This window comes from Haliotis rubra, unplaced genomic scaffold, assembly GCF_003918875.1.
Source record: "Haliotis rubra isolate DU_JTF1 unplaced genomic scaffold, ASM391887v1 Scf677, whole genome shotgun sequence".
In the NCBI taxonomy this organism is placed as follows: Eukaryota; Metazoa; Mollusca; class Gastropoda; order Lepetellida; family Haliotidae; genus Haliotis; species Haliotis rubra.
The window spans coordinates 75,700-97,793 of record NW_025767387.1 but is presented as its reverse complement, the minus strand read 5'-3'; the positions used below and the strand labels follow the sequence as shown (position 1 = coordinate 97,793).

The 22,094-nt window shown below is 40.7% G+C and overlaps 1 protein-coding gene across 1 annotated transcript in view; it reads right to left on the bottom strand.

Annotated features, from left to right (window-relative positions):
• The window catches only part of LOC124257850 (perlucin-like), a 99,716-nt gene that overhangs the window by 52,720 nt on the left and 24,902 nt on the right, over positions 1–22,094 (bottom strand). The window lies entirely within an intron of this gene.

Sequence of the window (22,094 nt, the reverse complement as noted above, 5' to 3'; positions counted from 1 at the left end):
TGTTAGGTATCTGTTACAGTAGGAACATTACTGTTGATAAGTATTATTGATAACAAGGTTGAGGAAATAGGTTGTTGTGACAGTAAAAAAAGGCAGTCTGAGGAATTTTATTTTGTCTAGGTCGTTTAAAAAAGGTCGTACGAAAAATGGCAGAAGGTGTAGAAGCACTTTTTAACCATATAGCAGTACAATTAGGGAAGCTACCGGAAACCATAATGGCCGGTATAGGGCCACTGTCAGCAACGTTAGAATCAAGAATGGGACAAGTGGGACAGGCGATAACTTCACAGGGTTTATCGCAATATGTCCAGCCATTTGAAGGAGTGTGTTACACGATCCTAAGAAATTTAAAGAGTGGATAAAGTCCCTAGATAAGTATGTTAGCTTAGCGGGCATTCCAGAGGATAGGATAAGATTAGTGGCTTTTCAGTGTAGTCGGGGACCAGTAAGCGATTTTCTACAGAGATATATACAGGATAACCCAGGCAGTACATGGGCGGTAGTTAAGAAGGAACTAACGTCACGTTGGCGGGGAATCCAAATTCATGTGTAATATCAATAGGAAAACGTAGATATAGGGCTTTAGTGGATTCGGGGGCAGAGGTATCATTAATTCATCCCAGGGTACAAGAGGTATTGCAGGGGACACCAACAACAACCTCAGAAAACATTTCCTTACAGTCAGTAGACGGTGGCCCATTGGCTGTGGAAGGATGTATCAAAGTACCGTTCAAGATAGGAAAGCAAACCATGGAACATATGTTCTATGTTGTCAGAGGCATCAATCGCAATGTAATTCTAGGTCGTGAGTGGCTAACAGAAAATGGGGTAAGGCTCTATTTCGACCTGGGGCGACTAAAAGTAGGTGAAGCCTATGTTCCCTTAGAGGAGGATATACAAGTAGCGTCGGTAATCAGACTCACAACCAAGTCGGTCGTCAAACCCCAAACAGTTAATGTAGTCAAGGCTCGTGCTAGGAAAAAGACATATTTCGATACCACCACTTTGTATGAAATTAAAGGAAATGGGGAAGACTACATCAATTCTGAGCCAGGTTTAATGCTAGGGAATTCTGTCGGCAAACTGAATAAGAAAGGAGAAATCCCGGTAATGATAGTAAATAACACAAATAAGACCTTCAGGCTAAAGAAGGGATGTATAATGGGGAAAATAGAAGCCGTGCCTGAGGCAATTACTGTAGGTTTGAAAGATATGATAGATGGGACGAAACCCAAAGCGACAGGACTACTTAATGAGACAGCTGAGGCAGAGATTAATGTACCTGGCGAACACAGGGAAGATATCACAAAACTGCTGAACCGGAACAAGGACTTGTTTGCACTGACGGACATGGACTTGAGTCATACTGACACAGTTAAGATGAAATTAGACACAGGTGACCATGCCCCAATTTAACTGAAACCTTACAAGACTCCCTTGAACAAAAGAAAGATAGTAGATAAAGCAATAGATGACATGTTAGCAGCAGGGGTTATCAAAAGATCAAGGTCACCATGGAGTTTTCCCATTGTAGTAGTAGACAAGCAAGACGGAAGTAAACGCTTTTGCGTGGACTTTAGATCATTGAACCGTATCGTGAAACTGATATCGCATCCTCTGAGAAAGGTGGAGGCCATAAGGTCAATGTCCCCCCTTCCACGGTTAGGGAGGTCAGAAGCTTTATGGGAATGTGCAGCTACTACAGGAGGTTTATACCAAATTTTTCAAAAGTAGCTGAACCCATAATAGCGCTGAGAAAGAAGTATGCCAAGTTCAAATGGTCAACAGAGTGTCAAGAAGCGTTCGACTTCTTGAAAGACAGCCTGACTGTTGTCCCATTGTTGGCATACCCTGACACGAACAAGCCATATGTGTTATACACAGATGCTAGTGACACATGTGTTGGAGCGTGTCTGACTCAGACCTGTGATGAGGATACGGATCTCCTCCCGGGTATTCGCAATGAGAAACCAATCTACTTTTTGTCCCATAAACTAAGTGATTCCCAGACTAAGTGATCCACAATAGAAAAGGAAGCTTATGCTATTCATTATGCATTACAGAAGCTAGATCACTACTTACACAATGCAGAATTCATCATTAGAACTGACCACAAACCACTTAGGTATCTACTAGAATCTCCAATGCAGAACAGGAAGATTCAAATGTAGGCAATTGGAATTAATGGCTATAATTGCAAGATCGAATATATTGCAGGCACTGAGAATACTTGCACTGACCTATTGTCCAGGCTGCCCGAGGACAAACCAAAAGTAGAAGATAGGGTGTATGACATTGACCAAAGACCCTAGGACGAGATTGAAATTAGTGACAACACATTCCAAATCAATGCACTAAATTCGAATAGATTTGCCCCAAAGACATATGCTAGTTGCGAAGTTGAAACACAGGAAACCCCTGTTAGATCCAAAGTAGGAATGTCGGGATATGACATGGCAACTGAGCAAGCAAAATATGTCAGGATTATGGAGGCAAAAAGAGCTCTTCAAACAGGACAGGCAGGCAAGATAGAGCAGAATAGGGTAATCATCATGAATGATGTGGTATACTATGTATCTGACCCTAATGAGTTGAGTTGAGTTGAGTTGGGCTTTACGTCACATTGGCATTTTTCCAGCCATATAGTGACGAGAACAAGTTTGCATTAGTAAATATTGTAAGTACATACTCGGAATGAGTTTTGTTTCAAAGACATTTATTGATTACATTGTCATTTAAAAGCAGAAAAAGTCATAGCATCAAATTTAAAGGCAGGCGGTGTGTTATATTTCATAGTTACAATTTATGGTTGTTACATTTCACAGTTACAATTTATGATACAGATCAACTTCCCTCAGGTAGTTCAGTATCAGATGGGCGCTCACGCGTGAGAACAGATCTTTTAGGTTTGTTGCTTCATAATGTGAGTCCCTTGCAGGCGATAAGTCCACGCATTCAAGCAGAATATGCTTGACGGTGAACACCTCATCGCAAGAGACACACATGGGGGGGGTCCATCCCCATCCGTTTTCAGCAGATAGTCATGTGTAAATCGACTGTGGCCAATACGACATCGTCGTAAAATTACCTCATCACGTCTTGACTGACAACCCAAGTAGGTATAACCGATTGTTGGCTTCAATTCATGGAGTTTGTTTCTTCCTACTTGAGTGTCCCACCTTTTTTGCATCAGGTCCCGAGTATAGCTTTTGATAGTGGGTTTGAAGTCACTGTATGGGATTAGCAGTGGAGATAGGGGCTTTTCGAGAGCTGCTTTTGCTGCAGCATCGGCCTTAGTGTTACCTGATATGGGTATTGACAAAACATATGACTCCATCGAGCAAAAATATTACTGGCCTAAGATGTATAAACACCTTTATGAACACATCAGTCAGTGCGTCCCTTGTCAGGAAAGAGTAATGAGGAAACAAAAAAACACCCGTTCAGGAAACAGACATCCCTCCTTACCCATTCGCAAAAATAGGATTAGACTTGTCGGGACCCTATCCGAGGTCTCTCTCTTGGAATAGATACATCATCAGTTTTGTAGATCATTATAGAGGATGGCCAGAGGCTTTTGCTGTACCTGACAAAAGTGCAGAAAATGTAGCGCATCTGTTAATTGAAGAGATTTTCCCCAGATTTGGCTGCCCCTTACAAATAGTCACAGATAATGGCACTGAAAACGTGAATAGAGTAATGAGAGAACCCTTGGAGACACTAAACATTGATCACATCACCACGTCCTACTACCAACCCCAGGGAAATGCTAGGGTAGAAAGATTCCACAGAACCCTTCATGACCTGCTCTCCAAAAAGTTAAGAGATGACCTCACTACCTGGGACCTATATTTGAACCAAGCATTGGCTGCAGTTCACTTTAATATTAGTGAATCTTCCAAATTCTCTCCTTACTTCCTGCAATACAATAGGGATGTTGTGTTACCCTTAGATAACCTTCTGAAGCCTAGGCGAAAGTATGCAGGCGAAGAAGAACACAAGATAGCTTTGCAACAACAGCACAAAGCCTTCACATTAGTGCATAGACATTTGAAGAAATCAAAGCGTAGGCAGAAGCATTATGCAGACAAGAATGCAAAGCCAGTTGAAATTAAAGTAGGTGACCCTGTCTACTATCAACGCCGTCAACGGCAAAGCAAACTTCAAAGCAAGTGGGTTCCATACTATCGAGTCGTTGAACAAAAGTCCCCTCTTACGTTTGTCATCAGAAATCAGTTAGATGGCTCGACTATCGAAGCACATGCAGGAAACTTGAGATTAGCTAAAATAGATGATTGGGAAATTCCACAATCAGGAAACACTAGGGCCCGTCGAAAAGCAACTTTGGTAGTATCCCCAGAAAGCAGTGAAACAGACAGTGGTGATGACAGTGACACACCTCTAGATAAAGATAGCTAGGAGATTCAGGAAAGAAAGAGATCCCTCTTTCGACGAAGACGATATTCCCCTCACTGAATTATCTAGACGTATGAGGAGTCGGTTACAACAAGCACATTCTGAAAGTAATGCTGAAATAACAAACAAAAGGGTAAGAATTGCTGGACCCACAAAACATGACCCTATTCTTAGCAATGATGAGTATAGTGATGAACTAGATGACGCAGACACTGAATTGATGGAGATCAATGTTATTGACGGTAATAGGCAACGCACAGAAACAGACGGTGACACAGAACACAACGCAAAGACAAAACGATTACTGGAGGCAATTGTAGGCCTTTTGTAATGTTGAATCATCTTGGGAATGGGATGTAGGAAACAAAAAGGAATGATAGGTTATTTTGTTGTTATCTCTGTTCACAGGAACATGACAGCAACGGTAATCTCCTTTCTCCTAGGGTTAACCATGGTTAATTCATTGCTAATCCGTGAAAATGTAGTATTCCAGAAAGTAAAGGACATTTCTATTATGAGGTCACATTGGCTGGTGACGTTTGTCATAGACCTAGAACCCTATGAACGGCTTATTGACAAGCTAGAAACAGATATAGAGGGTGTTGAAAGAGTTACAAGTAGTATAATAAGTCGCAACTATAATCCTACGAAGAAGGATATTTTTGTATTATTCAGTGGTTTAAGCAGTGATATTTCATCACTAAAAGCTACACAAGTAAAGCTGAAGGATATGTTCCAGGACATTCAGACTTTAAGTAGAGGTACATCTAAGCGATCCGTATTGCCATTTGTGTGGAAAGCATTGAGTTTTCTGTTCGGCACAGTCTCGGAAGAAGACCTGGAAGCAATATACAAAAATGTGGACATTTTATTTAAGAATCAGAAATCTTTAACTCATGTTGTCGAAGAAAGTCTATCCATATTGAACACTTCTAGGGTTGAGATTTCAGAAAATAGGCATATGATCAATGAACTGGCAGTTGACTTACACCAAGTAGATATGAAGTTCCTTAATATCACGAGAACTTTGGAAGACAAAATGCTAAAGTTTGAGCATTACGTGATAGCGTATCTGGGATGTTGTCTGGTCGTGGGAGAAATTCGGGAAATTATTCAGAAAACGATGTTTTATCTACAACATCTTCAGTTACAGTTAAACATCCTGGCACTAGGAAGATTGACACCTAGTACTATCACACCTACTAATCTGAAGAAATTACTTCTTGACATTAGTAACCATTTACCTCGCACGGTACAATTGCCAGGAGATCCTAGTAAAGAGTTATGGCGTTTTTATAGGACCCTACAAAGTTCTACGGTTATATACGAGCATAAAATCTTAGTGATTTTGAAAATTCCCTTATTAGATGTTAATGGCAAATATGAAATTCATAAGGTGCATAATCTACCAGTACCAAGGTTTATAGAGAAACTACAGACTAACGAATTAGGTGACATGGTTGCACAATACCAGCTCGAAGCCGAGTCGCTTGCGGTAAATGTTGAGGGAACCAAATTCGTATTACTAACCTCGGAGGAATTAGAAATATGCACTAAGCCGGTAAATGGTTACTGTTCTATTAAAAGTCCTGTTTATCCTATAAACCTAAGTAAGCTGTGTATAACTACTTTATTCGTGAACAGAAAAGTTGACTTTGAAAACAAATGCAAAGCCATTATCAGGTTAAATTCTGGCTTGCCTTTAGCAGAATATCTGTCAGATGGCGTATGGGTGGTAACAACAATGATAAAACTAATCTTCTCAGTAATCTGCCATGATAATGCAGTGGTAGCCTCGACGGTCATTGTTGAACCGCCATTGGGCATAGTCAGGCTTGATATGGGTTGTTACACCTCGAATGATCACATAACCTTACATCCACATTACCAGAAGCAGAATCAGTTCAACATTGAGCAACCCTTCTTTGAGACTGTTAAGGTATTTAACGTTACAAGTCTAAAATGGTGGGAACCTGTTCACTCTGCCCTTAGTAAGACGAATGCAACGAAATTGCCAAATCAGCTGAGAGACCTCGAAACGATATCTATGGACCAGTTAGTAAATGCAGAATGCAGAATCAGGTATGCAGAATCAGGTCATAGAAGATAGGAAACCAAAATGGACTTTTGCCATATTGGCAATAGCAATTACGGTTAGCACCATAGGGATAGTCCTAGGATACAGTAGGTTTAAGAAATGGTTAATCCGGAGATTGAGAGGTTGGAGAGATACCAGGGGCACTACTAGTTACGAGATGGCGCCGGTTAATTCGGGAGGAGAGGTTTCTACCTTCAGACACGGTGGTTGTTCTGCGCCTCTACGCGGAGACGAGGAAAGAAACACAGGAGTGGTCATGGGACACCAGGTGGCGACGGCAGAGCCAGAGGGCAGGGATATTGCCCACAGAGGGGGGAACACCCTCTGCGCCATTCAATGGAGAGGAAGACGCATCTAGGAACAGTGCAGTGCGTCACCTCTATCCAGCTTTCCAATGAGAGAGAAAGTGTTTTCGTCTAACAGTACGACGGTGTGTGCCTTTGGGGTGAGTGAGTGAGTTATTATTTAACGTCACATCGGCAATATTTCAGCCATATCGTGACGAGAACATTTGACATTGTAATAGAATATATATAGTTATTATAAAAACCTGCCGACGAAGGACATTAAAAATACTAGACAATCACAGATGTCATTATAAAACTAGCGAAAAAAGCTAAAATATTCCAATTAAAGAAGACAATACAATGTAAAAAATGAGCTATAGATCGCCAACAACTGAAGGTTGATCACCATACTAGGAACCATTGGGACTTACATTACTTTTGCTACCTGCATGGACCCTAGTTGGATTTACACCATCCCTTCAGCCATTGGCGACAGAAGAGAAATCTAGCCATAAATTAAACGCACACATATTCTACGATTATAAACCTGGTACACTTAAATTGACTTTGAAAGTTTTGGGACTTACGTACCCCCTCAGGAGGACAATAATTTTACGCTACGTCAACCCCCTTTGAGGGTACAGCCACTAACAATCTCAGTTACTAATATAAACTACCAACAATAAAATATTTAACTATTTACAAATCAGTCAACAATTCCAAATTTAAATACAATTTAAAAATGCAATAATTAAATGAGAACTGACATTATTAAAATGATCCTTCAGAGTTTTGGATTTGAAATAGATATCCCTTGTGATGGAATATTCAATGCAGTCAAGCAAGACATGCTTGACCGTGATCCTTTCATCACAAGGGATACAAAACGGAGGATCTTCGCCCTTTAATAAATATTCATGAGTATATCTGGTATGGCCAATGCGACATCGTCGCATATTGACCTCCTCAAATCTGGACTGACAACCCAAGTAGGTGTAACCAATGTAGGGTTTTATTGCATGTAATTTATTAATACCTACTTGGGTGTCCCACTTCTTTTGCATTAGATCGCGAATGTATGTTCTAATGCTGGCTTTATAATCAGAGTATGGGATAAGAAGTGGTGTCACAGATTTGTTGAATGTTGCCTTAGCAGCAATATCAGCCATCGTGTTCCCAGAAATGCCAACGTGGCTGGGTAACCAACAAAAGACGATGTCGCATTGGCCAGTAGCAAGTTCATTGTATAATTCAATAATTTCTAATAAAAGTGGATGTTTGCAAGAAAGATTTTTAATAGCCTGAAGACACGAAAGAGAATCAGAAAAGGTGATGTATTCTTTATATTTACGGTGTTTATTTATATATTTAAGACCTGTTAATATGGCGTTAGCTTCTGCTGTGAAAATAGAGCTGTTATTTGGTAGTCGAGAAGATATTGTTTTGGACCCAATGACAGTGGCACAAGCAACTGCGCTACAATCCTTGGATCCATCTGTAAATAAGGATTTATATGTATTATATTTATTTCCTAATTGACTAAATTCTTGTTTATACTTTAAATCATTAGTTTCGGATTTTTTAAATGTGGTTAATGTTAAGTCAACGTCTGGCCTCACCAATTGCCATGGAGGAGAAGAAAGAAGACGAGAAGGAGATATATTCTCCAGCTCAATTCCGGCAGCAGAAAGGAATGGTTTAATTCTGTGCCCAAGAGGCGGAACAAGAGAATGCTTTTTGTTATACAAATCCTCATAAAGAGGATTGAGTGAGTGAGTGAGTGAGTTAAGATTTTAAGTCACATCGGCAATATTTCAGCCTTATCGTGACTAAAGCAAGTTATAAATATATCAACAATTTAAGTGAAATTATAAAATTCGGCCGACGAAGGACAGTAAAATTACTAGAGTATCACATATATAGATATAAAACTAGTAACTAAATCTAAAACGTTTGAACTAGACAAGACGATACAATATAAAAAAGAGGCTATTGATCGCCAACAACTGAAGGTAGATCACCATACTAGGGACCATGGGGACTTACAGTACATTTGCTTCCTGCATGGACCCTAGCTGGATTTACACCATCCCTTCAGCCGTTAGCAATTTAGCAAAACTAGCCATACATTAAAAGAACAGGTATTCTACGATTAAAAAAGTGGAACGTTTAAATTTACTTCGAATGTTTTGGGACTTACATACCCTCTCAGGAGGACAATAATTTTACAGTACTTTAACCCCCCTCGAGGATACAGCCACTAACAATCTTAGTTACTAATTCACACTTCCAATCTTAAAATATTTATGTATTTACAAATCATTTAACAAATCTAATTCTTTTAAAAATGCAATAATTAAATGAGAACTGATACTATTAAAAAGATCCTTCATAGTTCGTGATTTAAAATATTTATCCCTTGTGATGGAATACTCAACACAGTCAAGCAAGGCATGCTTGACCGTGATTCTTTCATCACAAGGGATACAAAATGGAGGATCCTCACCTTTCAATAGGTATCCGTGAGTATATCTTGTGTGGCCAATACGACATCGTCGTATGATGACCTCTTCAAATCTGGACTGACAACCCAAGTAAGTGTAACCGATATAGGGTTTTATTTCATGTAATTTATTGATACCTACTTGGGTATCCCACTTCATTTGCATCAGATCACGGATATAAGATCTTATAGCAGCTTTGTAATCAGAGTATGGGATAAGAAGTGGTGTCACAGATTTGTTGAGTGCTGCCTTAGCAGCAATATCAGCCAGTGTGTTCCCAGAAATGCCAACGTGGCTGGGTAACCAACAAAAGACGATGTCGCATTGGCCAGTAGCAAGTTCATTGTACAATTCAATAATTTCTAATAAAAGTGGATGTTTGCAAGAAAGATTTTTAATAGCCTGAAGACACGAAAGAGAATCTGAAAAGATGATATATTGTTTATATTTACGGTGTTTATTAATATATTTAAGAGCTGTTAGTATTGCGTTTGCTTCTGCTGTGAAAATTGAACTGTCATTGGGTAGTCTGGAAGATATTGTTTTGGACCCAATGACAGTGGCACAAGCAACCGCGCCACCATGCTTGGATCCATCTGTATATAAGGATTTATAGGTATTATATTTATTTCTTAATTGACTAAATTCTTGTTTATATTGTAAATCATTAGTTTCGGATTTTTTAAATGTGGTTAATGTTAAGTCAACTTCTGGCCTCACCAATTGCCATGGAGGAGAAGAAAGAAGACGAGAAGGAGATATATTCTCCAGCTCAATGCCAGCAGCAGAAAGGAATGGTTTAATTCTGTGCCCAAGAGGCGGTACAAGACAAGACTTTTTGTTATACAAATCCTCATAAAGAGGATTGAAAACACAGTGGAAGGCAGGGTTAGATTCGTTAGAATAAAGTTTTGTTACATACTGCAAGGAGTGAGTGAGTGAGTTAAGATTTAAAGTCACATCGGCAATATTTCAGCCATATCGTGACTAAAACTAGTTCTAACTTTGTAATACAGACATATTATATATAAAACCCTGTCAACGAAGGACAGTAAAACAACTAGAATATCACAATTAGATTTAAAACTAGTGTGGAAGGGTAAAACTAATAGCACTATTAGGACAATACAAGATTAAAACAGGCTATAGATCGCCAACAACTGAAGGTCGATCACCATACTAGGGACCATGGGGACTTACAGTACCTTGGCTACCTGCATGGACCCTAGTTGGATTTACACCATCCCTTCAGCTGCTGGCGATTGTAAGAAATGTTAGCTACAATTAAAATGACAAAAATGCTACGTTTAAAAATCCTGGTAATTTTAAATTGACTTCCGAAGTTTTGGGACTTACGTACCCTCTCAGGGGGACAATATTTTTACGATACTTCAACCCCCCTTGAGAGTACAGCCACTAACAATCTAAGTTACTAATCAAACTACCAATCATTAAAACACAGCTATATACAGAACATATTAATCAAAATTCATTAATGAAATCAATTTCTTTTAAAAAACCAAGAATTAAATGAAGATGAACAGAATTAAAAAGATCCTTAACAGTTTTAACATTGAAATATTTATCCCTTATGATGGAGAATTCAACACAGTCAAGCAGGAGATGCTTGACTGTGACTCTCTCATCACAAGGGATACAAAACGGAGGATCTTCACCATTTAACAAATATTTGTGAGTGTACCTTGTATGGCCAATACGACATCGTCGCATGATGACCTCTTCAAATCTGGACTGACAACCCAAGTAAGTGTAACCGATATAAGGTTTTATTTCATGTAATTTATTTATACCTACTTGGGTGTCCCACTTCTTTTGCATCAGATCACGGATATAAGATCTTATAGCAGCTTTGTAATCAGAGTATGGGAGCAGAAGTGGTGTCACAGATTTGTTGAGTGCTGCCTTAGCAGCAAGATCAGCCATTGTATTTCCAGAAATGCCAACGTGGCTGGGTAACCAACAAAGACGATGTCGCATTGGCCAGTAGCAAGCTCATTATACAATTCAATAATTTCTAATAAAAGTGGATGTTTGCAAGAAAGATTTTTAATAGCCTGAAGACACGAAAGAGAATCGGAAAAGATGATGTATTGCTCATATTTACGGTGTTTATTAATATATTTAAGTGCTGTTAAGATGGCGTTAGCTTCTGCTGTGAAAATAGAGCTGTTATTTGGTAATCGAGAAGATATTGTTCGGGATCCAATGACAGTGGCACATGCAACCGCGCCACCGTCCTTGGACCCATCTGTAAATAAAGATTTGTATGTATTATATTTAATTTTTAGCTGATTATATTCTTGTTTATACTGTAATTCATTAGTTGCCGATTTCTTAAACTTTGTCAGAGTTAGGTCAACTTCAGGCCTCACCAGTTGCCAAGGAGGAGAAGAAAGAAGACGGGAAGGAGCTATATTTTCCAGCTCAATGCCGGCAGCAGAAATGAAGGGCTTAATTCTGTGCCCAAGAGGCGGAACAAGAGAAGGTTTTTTGTTGTATAAATCCTCATAGAGGGATTGAAAACACAGTTAAATGCAGGGTTAGACTCGCTAGAATATAGTTTAGTAATGTATTGTAAGGATAATTTTATACGACGTTGTGTAAGAGAAGGCTCATCTGCTTCAACATATAGACTATCAATAGGAGAGGTTCTAAAGGACCCAAGACAAAGTCTTAGTCCTTGGTGGTGGACAGAATCTAATAGTTTTAGGTTGCTTTCGCAGGCTCCTCCATATACGATGGAGCCATAATCAAGTTTGGATCGTACTAAGCATCTATATAAGTGAAGGAGGGTAGTTTGATCCCTCCCCATTTGGAATTAGAAACAACCTTTAACACTTGATGATGGAGAAACATCAGATGGGGTTACAGGTTTTAGTAGTGTTGGGTAATGGTCACTACACCACAGAGGTCATCGTGAACTGACCATTCAAATTCATTTAATAGGTTTGGCTCTGTAATTGACATATCAAGGGCCGAATGTGTTCCTGTGCTAGGGATGAAAATATGTATTTGAACCGTCATTTACAAATGCATAAATCATTATTTGAAAGAAAATTCTCCAGCAATTTACCTTTAGTGTTTTAGCTGAACCACCCCAGAGCGGTGAGTGGCCATTTAGATCCCCATAATAATACAGGGTTTAGGAAGTTCATCATAAAGAGCTTTGAAGATCAGCCAGTAGAAGAGTGGAAGAGGGTGGTATATATAGAGAACATATTGTAAAAAGCTAACGTGTAGCGTAAGCCGCACTGCAACAGCTTGGAGATTAGTTCTCAGGAGTAACGGGGCTGTGAATAACAGTCTGCTTAACAAGGATAGAAGAACCTCCAGTTGCTCTCTCACCCGGCGGGAAAAAATGGTGATAGGCATTAAAATGGCGTAGTTCAAAAGCATCAGTCAGTTTTAAATATGTCTCCTGTAGACATATTGCTGACGGTGTAAAATCTTGTACTAACAGCTGTAAATCATTGAAGTAAGTCCGTAATCCTCTGCAATTCCATTGAATTAAGGGTGTATTAGTCATTTAAGGCCAGTAACTGGTGACACATCCCTCCCTTCTTTTGGGTGAGCTGACCATTTGTATGGCGTGGGTAGTGCTCACACGGGTGGATACCTCCATATCCATATCCTCAAGCAACCCATATCTGTTATGGAGTTGCAACAACATCTTTCAGTGCCTTTGGCACACGATCCGGGATTGAATTTTGTTGCTTTTTGAGTCCGCTTTGGTAGATTTAGCTGGTTTAATCTTTGAATCAGTTTGAGTCGATGATGATGTTTCTCTTGTTTCTCACTGATGGTTGATTTGAGCTATTGTCTGAATATAATGCACCTGTGGGTACCACTTCAGAAAATGTTTTGGGTGTTCTGATGTTACCCAAGCTCGCAGATCTGTTTGGCAAGAAATTGATGCCGTTACTTTTGGCTACAGAAGCATACGACGGATGATTGATGGTTCTCAGGTGCGTGAGTAAACGAGCTTGTTTTTCGGGCCCCAGCATAGCTGACTCTTTTCTCACATTTCAGTTTTTGAACAGTGGCCCCATACTTCCACACTGAGCATTCCTTTGATGAAGCCATGTGGTTGCCATTACAATGCAAACACTTGATTGTGTTAGTGCACGCCTTTACCGTCATGATCTGATTCTCCACATCTGTAACAAGTGAGCTTATTCCTGCAAGAATTTTGCCCATGACCAAACTTCTGACAATTAAAACAACGTGTTGGTCGTGGAATGAAAAGTTCCACCTCGCATCGCAAAACATCCGACTTTTAGAGAACTGGGTAGTACCGGGGTGTCAAAAGTTAATAGATATGTGTTCGATGGGAACACACGGTCATCTTCTTTTCGAAAAAGTGAAACGTTTTGCCTCTATGACACCTTGACATCTGAGTTCAGACACAATATTTTCAATGGATTCATTGGCAAGACTTCGGTCTCTATCTCGCATCAGACCTTTGAGAAATTTAAGGTCTTGTGAGCAGAGCAGGTAATTGGAATATCAGCCAGTTTAGTTGAAGTCATGAGATTAATTGCTTGAGACTTCCTGGCACATTCAACCAAAAGTCCTCCTTGAACGGAGCTTTGTCACATGTTTTAAATCTCAGTTTTACTCCTGAAGTCCTTTGTCCAAAAGAAATGGTGAATATGAAGGTATGTACGTTCACCCTTAGCTTCAATAACAAGAAAACGTGGCCAAGTATCCCTCGGAATAGAGTGTAACTTGGTCACAATTTCATCATCAGAAGAATCTAGTTCTGAATCTGATTCTGATAATTGCCGCTTTGGTTTTTTTGGATTTAGTTTACCCATGGTTGTATTTATTGTGGTTCAGCATTCCTGCTCCCTGCCCTCCACGGAGCGCCAACAAGGGGCGATGCCAGTGCGTAAGTGGTATTCCCAACAACCAACACCAAAAGGATACAGGAATGTTATACTGCAGTGGAACCAAAGGATCAACCAGATTGACCCATGAGCCACCGCCTTCTGGATGTATGCTCTAGGCAAGTATGTTAAACAACACCTTTATGAACAGAAGACTATTCAAAATTGAGTATATTAAATAAGGACATGTAAAAAGTAAATCACAGGGTTTCGACATCATGACCAGCCGATTGGTTGAACCGGGCCCATTCAACCACCCGTCTAGGGTGAAGTAAGGGGCGAAGTGGTGTGTTGGGCAAAGGAAACACTGTTCCTGGAACCAGTGCCCTCTCAACCACCAGCCTCCCGTCCCCTCCACCGACACAGGGGCGCAAACCTACGGCAAACGGGTTGGTGGACTAAAAATATCCCCCGGGTCCACAACGGGGGTTGAAAGGCGCTTAGCGTGACTCCAGCACCCACCACGAGGAGGTGGCCTTTCATGGGTGCCTCATACTGCAAGGACAATTTTATACGGGTTGTGTAAGAGATGGCTCATCGGCCTCAACACATAGACTGTCAACAGGAGAAGTTCGAAAAGACCCAAGACAAAGTCTTAATCCTTGGTGGTGGACAGAATCAAGTTGTTTTGTTAAAGTTTTGCAGGCTCCACCATAGACGATGGAGCCATAATCAAGTTTAGATCGCACTAATGATCTGTATAAGTGAAGGAGGGTAGTTTGATCCTCCCACTTTGAATTTGAAACAACTTTTAGCAAATCAAGAGCCTTCAGGCATTTAGCTTTAAGTGATTTTATATGTGGCAAGAAGGTTAAGTGAGAATCAAAAAATTAGACTCCAAGAACTTGGCCTCCCTTTACAACCTTTAATGGGAGTACCATTTAAAAATAGCTCTGGGTCTTTATGCGGCTTGTATTTTCTGCAAAAAGTGTATACAATTAGTTTTAGACTTGGCAAATTTAAAACCGTTTTCAAGACACCATTTATGTATTCTATTTAAACACAGCTGCAGTTGCCATTCAATAGTATGCATATTCTTACCACGACAAGAAATATTAAAATCATCCACAAAAGTGAACCATCAATTGAATCATTTTAAAACCTTGATAAACTGTTGATCATGTTACAACAAGTGTGACGGATAAAATACTGCCTTGTGGGACACCCTGATCCTGATTATTATGGTCAGACAGGGTAGAACCCACGCGGACTTGAAATTGCCTGTCAGCTAAAAAACTTGATATAAATTGAGGCAAACGGCCTCTCAATCCAAAAAAAATCGTGTAAATCTCTTCAAATACCATGTTTCCACGTAGTGTCATATGCTTTTCTAATTAAAAAAATCGACACTGCATGTTGTTTATTAATTATGGCATTTTTTACAAAAGATTCTAAACGCACTAAATGATCGATGGTACTACGGTTTTGCATGGAAACCACATTGTATATTAGTTATAAGGTTATTGGTTTCCATGTACCAAACAAGTCGATTGTTGATCATGCGTTCCATCATGTTTTGGCAAACGCAGCTAGTGAGTGAGATTGGTCTATAATTAGAGGGATCTGTAATGATCCTGTCCAGGTTTAGGTATGGGAACAATAATAGCATCACGCCACGAAGGAAAAATTTCCAGATGTCCAAATGTTATCAAAATGTTTAAGAGCGTCTCTAAACATGGTTCAGGTAAGTGCTTCAGAGTTGATAATGGCGTTATCAGCCCCTGAAGCAGTATCATGAGCTGATCAAGAGCAGTATGTAGCTCATGTATCGAAAAGGTTTCATTGTAGTCTTCCCCATTATCTGAATTGAAATTAAGAGATTTCTTTTCTGCTGTTTTTGATATTTTGGAATTCAGGTACATAATTAGATGAGGAAGAATGCTTAGCCAACGTCTCACCAAGTTTATAAGCAATATCAGATTTTATTAGTAAGTAATTCGTTCCCATCTTTGAGATGGTGAATGCTAGACTTAGGAGCCCTTTACCCCTTGATCTTCTGATCATATTCCACACCTTGGATATAGGTGCGAGAATTAATTTTGATATATAATTTCGCCAAGATAGGCGTTTACTTTGCTTGAAAGTACGTCGTGCTTTATGTTTAAAAATTTTATATTTGTCCAAATTCAGGGGACCATAGGATGGCGACGGAAATAGTGCTCAGCTTTCTTCCGTGCCTCCTAGCCTGTTTGCAATCATTAATATTGCAGAACCATGGTTTTCGTACATGAGGAATTGCAGAGGACTTTGGGATACACTGTCAGCTGTATTATTTAGTTCATCTGAAAACATTTTGGCGGCATCAGGAATGCCATTAAAAGTTCAGGTTTCAGCTTGTCAGCACAGAGAGAGTTTCATATAAAGGCCAGCTGGCCTTTTAAAATTCCATCTTGATGATGGAAGAACATCAGATGGATCTCACAGGTTTCAGTATTTTGGGAAATGGTCACTTCCACAGAGGTCATCGTGAACTGACCATCTCGAATTCACTCAATAGGTTTGAGTCAGTAATAGACAAATCAAGAGCTGAATATGTTCCTGTGCCAGAATGTAAATACGTATTTGAGCCGTCATTATAAATGCATAAATCATTATTGGAAATAAATTCCTCCAGTAATTTTACCTTTGGTGTTTGTATTAGTGCCACCCCAGAGCGGGTTGTGGCCATTTAAATCACCCATGATTATACAGGGTTTAGGTAGCTGATCATAAAGAGCTTGCAGATCGGTTAGTTGAACAGCCGATGAAGGCGGAATGTACAAAGAGCATAAAGTAAAAAGCAACCTGTAATGTAAGTCGAACTGCAACGACTTGAAGATTTGTTTTAAGTGGAACTGGGCTATGGATCACAGTGTTCCTCACCAGGATGGATTATCCACCAGAAGCTCTATCACCAGGAGGAGAGAAACAGTGATATGCATTGAACTGACGGAAGTCAAAGCTATCTGTTTGTTTCAGATACGTTTCTTTGGATGCAGATCGCTGAAGGTGTAAAATCTTGGTTTAATAAATGTAAATCATTTAAATTATTCTGAGTCCTCTACAATTCCATTGAATTATAGGTGAAGACATTATTTCTTTGGTGGATGAACAGGAGATCTACTCCCTCACCTTCCTTTGAGGGCGACAAGCCATGAGTCCTACCATATGGCTATGGTCGGACACATCCATGTACCTCCAGGGATCCAAACTTATTGTAAATTTGGACTCTGATATTTGACTTCGGGGTCTGTTGCTTTTGACTCTTTTGTTTTCATAGTTAGGTTTGATGATTTTTCACAGTCGCTTTCGCACTTGTGTCAGATGATTTAGATGGTTGGTTCTGAGATGAGGATTTGTCCTTCTCAGAAGACGCCTTGGACTGAATGATGGTTTGTGAAGGTGTGGCTTGAACACTGGAAGTCACCTTTGGAGGTCTCGCTTTGAATTTCGAAGTTATCAAGGTTGGGGCAGAAGTCCTAGCTCCACGTATAGTCGGTTTGGCAACCAACTGAAGTACATGAGACATGTTTCTTTGATGTAGAAGCCTGAACAGAAGCAGAAACAGTGGCAGCATAACTTCGGACCTGATTGTTCTTGTGTAAGAACAATCTGTTTTGCTTCAAAGAATGATTACGTGCTCTGCTCATGCTTTACTCGCGAAATTCTTGATTGCAACTTCCAGGAAGGACATTCCTTGGATGAAGAAGGATGGCAACCCCGCAGTTGACACAAACAGGTGTTTTGTCACAAAGACTACTGTCCTCGCATGTTCACGCACATCGATGACATGCAGCTGGATTGTTGCAAGACTTGGTCCCGTGACCATACTTCTGACAAGTGTAACACCTTAAGGGGTTGGGGATAAAAGTCTCACCCCTCAAGTTGCAATACCCTGCTTTCAGAGATGTGGGTGTACTGGCAAACAAAATGTGAATAGGTAAGTGTTAGCCTTTTAATAACTTCTGCTATTCTTTTGACTCAGAGCGTTTGATCTGACTTACACCTTGGGAGTGCAGTTCAGTCATGATATCAATTTCGCTCATGTTCGTGAAAGGCAACGTCCAGTATCCCGGACGATGCCCTTTGTTGCTATTTAGCGTCCTGTGAGGGGACACCTCCACAGGAAACATTTGCTAAAGACTTTTGTTTTGAGCAGAATATTAGACTGTATTTGTTTCCTGCACTCGATTAGCAAGGAACCAGATCTCAACTTTTCTATTTCCTTTACGTCTCCAGCCAAACCTTCAATGCCCTTTGATACAGCAACGGGATTCAATTTTAAAGAGCTAAACGCCAACGTCAGGATCACATACGACATTAACTAGGAAAAACGAGGCCAAGTATCCGGATTGTTAGAGATTGCTTGACCGTCACTCATCATCTGAAGACCTCGTGTGTGAGCGCCTTTTGAGTAAAGGTGCCATGATAGAAATATATATGATTCATCCTCCTAGCTCCCCACCCACCATGGAGCAAGTCGATAAGGACGATGCCCGCCGTCTGTGGATCTCCAGCAGACGGCACCCAAGGATACTAGGAGGGTATACTCAAGCAGAAAAAAATCTTGAAAAGATAAATGCCACCAGATTGGCCCATGAACCACCGCCTTCTGGGCATTAAGACTCTAATTTTGTAATATGTTTTATCATGAACTTTGCCTAGTGTAAAGTAGAAACAAAGGCTGCCAAGACCGAAATTTTAACAATTCCAAATCAAATTTTGTGCAATTACATATAATCACCGCACAGGGCTTTGGCGACCAGCCGATTGATAGAATCGGGCCAGTTCTACTCCCTCCCGTCTTAGGTGAAGTTAGGGGCCGAAGTGGTGTGTTGGGCAAAGGAACACTGTTCCTGGAACCAGTGCCCTCAACCACCAGACTCCCTCCACCGACACAGGCGCAAAACCCACGGCAAATGGGTTGGTGGACTCTAATATCCCCCCGGTTCCACAACGGGGGTTGAAGGGCGCTTTAGCGTGACCCAGCACCCACCACGAGAGGTGGCCCTTCATGGTTGCCTGTGCCTTTGGGGAGGGATACGGGACAGGCGCGTCCTAACGTGTATATATAAACTGGGGGTCTACCACAGTGCAACCAGTGAGTGGCATGGATTCCCCAGTTGCACAGAGGAATATCGGCTGATATTCCCCTTTAAAGAAGTGGAGTGGGTCCACTGGAAGCTAAAGAACTCTTGTTGACTTTTAACTCTTGGAGAGAAAATGGTGTACATAATGGTCAAACATGGGTACATAAATCGGTGTGCTGAGCGGGACTGGGTTGATAAACCCCGTGGACCAACATAATCCGATACAATAGATGCGAGGACACTGACTGTTGTGTGATATGAGATTGTACAATCACTAGATCTATGGTTGTATTAATGATATGAATTGTTGTTAATAGATCTGTGATTGTATTGGTAACATAAATATGAATTTGTACTGATAATAGATCCATGATGGTATTTCATAATGTAGATGTGTTGATGCCTATATTATGCATATATAAAACAAACTGTGATTGGCTCGGAAGTGGTTATCAGCTCTGAAATTGGCTCAGATGGAACTTTTCGGTTCTGAAGAAATCTCCTCCGATATTTCTTATTAGGAGGGCGAGTGTAACACAGCCATGCAGTGAAAAACTGTTACGAGGGTCAAGATACCATGGGGACGTATACAGGAAACAGCGCGGATTATTCGACAGTTACGATCTATGACCCTCAGTTAAGAGAGAGAGAGAGAGAGCAAGAAACGGCGAGATAGCAGGTCAACTGACACTAATAACCTACAACTCCTCTCAGCAGCACACAGCAGAAAAGGAACCGAGCCAGAGCAAGAGCCAGAACCAGAGCCAATCCAGTTAGCTGTAATTTAGACTTTAATAAAAGTACCTTCCTGAATCAACGAAGCGTGTTGTGTTACACGTAAGGGACTCTTCTTTGGTGCCGTGACCCGGATTCAGGAAAAGACATCAAGTACTAGGTAAGGACTCTTGGTTTTTTCTCTGTTACCATCTCTCCCTCGGGGACCATTTCTGACTGTGTGGATTATTGCTGGTAGTTGTTAGGTATCTGTTACAGTAGGAACATTACTGCTGATAAGCATTATTGATAACAAGGTTGAGGAAATAGGTTGTTGTGACAGTTAAAAAAAGGCAGTCTGAGGAATCTTATTTTGTCTAGGACGTTTTAAAAAAGGTCGTACGAAAATGGCAGAAGGTGTAGAAGCACTTTTCAACCATATAGCAGTACAATTAGGAAAGCTACCGGAAACCATAATGGCCGGTATAGGGCCACTGTCAGCAACGGTAGAATCACAATGGGGACAACTGGCACAGGCGATAACTTCACAGGGTTTATCGCAAATGTGTCCAGCCATTTGAAGGAGATCCTAAGAAATTTAAAGAGTGGATAAAGTCCCTAGATAAGTATGTTAGCTTAGCGGGCATTCCAGTGGATAGGATAAGATTAGTGGCTTTTCAGAGTAGTCGGGGACCAGTAAGCGATTTTCTACAGAGACATATACAGGATAACCCAGGCAGTACATGGCGGTGGTTAAGAAGGAACTAACGTCACGTTTCGCCGAGGTGACAGACCCTCAGTATGCATTCGCGCTTACTACAAAAACCAAGGCAACACCAGGATGAAACTGTTCAGGTGTTCGCCAAAAGGCTATTAGCCTTAGCGGAAGAGGCTTTATGTGGAACAAGGGCCAGGAGTAATAGTGCAGTTGAACGCCAACTGATAGGATTCTTAGTCGAAGGCTTGAGACACAACTATTTAAAGATGAAAATTATGAGGATAACCCGAATAGTTTTGCTGAGGCCGTTACTACTGCAAATGAAAGAGCAGAATTTAAGGAAACGATTCGACTTAAGGCTAGGAACAAGTAGCAGGTTTAACGGGATAAACAGGACTACACATGAGCCTATGGAGGTTGACCATTACCGTGCTTCCAAAGAAATGTTTCAAATGCGGGATAGTGGGACATAGGTCGAGAGAATGTAAGCGGGGAACAATCAATGCCGTTAGCTCTGACAACAGAACGCAGGATACCCGGCTGTGCTGGTATTGCAGAACTGCCCGGGCCATTTCCAAATCACAATGCCCAAATAGGAGACAGGATATAAATGCAGGACGGAGAGATCGCCGACCTTAACTAGGTGCGTCTCCCTCCTGAGGGGTACAGGCGGAGACTACAGAGGGAAAAAACCTTCACTATCAATTTGGCGGGGAATCCAAATTCATGTGTAATATCAATAGGGAAAAACGTAGATATAGGGCTTTAGTGGATCTGGGGCAGAGGTATCATTAATTCATCCCAGGGTACAAGAGGTATTGCAGGGGACACCTCAACAACAACCTCAGAAAACATTTCCTTACAGTTAGTAGACGGTGGCCCATTGGCTGTGGAAGGATGTATCAAAGTACCGTTCAAGATAGGAAAGCAAACCACGGAACATACGTTCTATGTTGTCAGAGGCATCAATCGCAATGTAATTCTAGGTCGTGAGTGGCTAACAGAAAAAGGGTAAGGCTCTATTTCGACCTGGGGCGACTAAAAGTAGGTGAAGCCTATGTTCCCTTTAGAGGAGGATATACAAGTAGCGTCGGTAATCAGACTCACAACTAAGTCGGTCGTCAAACCCCAAACAGTTAATGTAGTCAAGGCTAGTGCTAGGAAAAAGACATATTTCGATACCACCACTTTGTATGAAATTAAAGGAAATGGGGAAGACTACATCAATTCTTGAGCCAGGTTTAATGCTAGGGAATTCTGTCGGCAAACTGAATAAGAAAAGAGAAATCCCGGTAATGATAGTAAATAACACAAATAAGACCTTCCGGCTAAACAAGGGATGTATCATGGGGAAAATAGGAGTGAGTGAGTGAGTTAA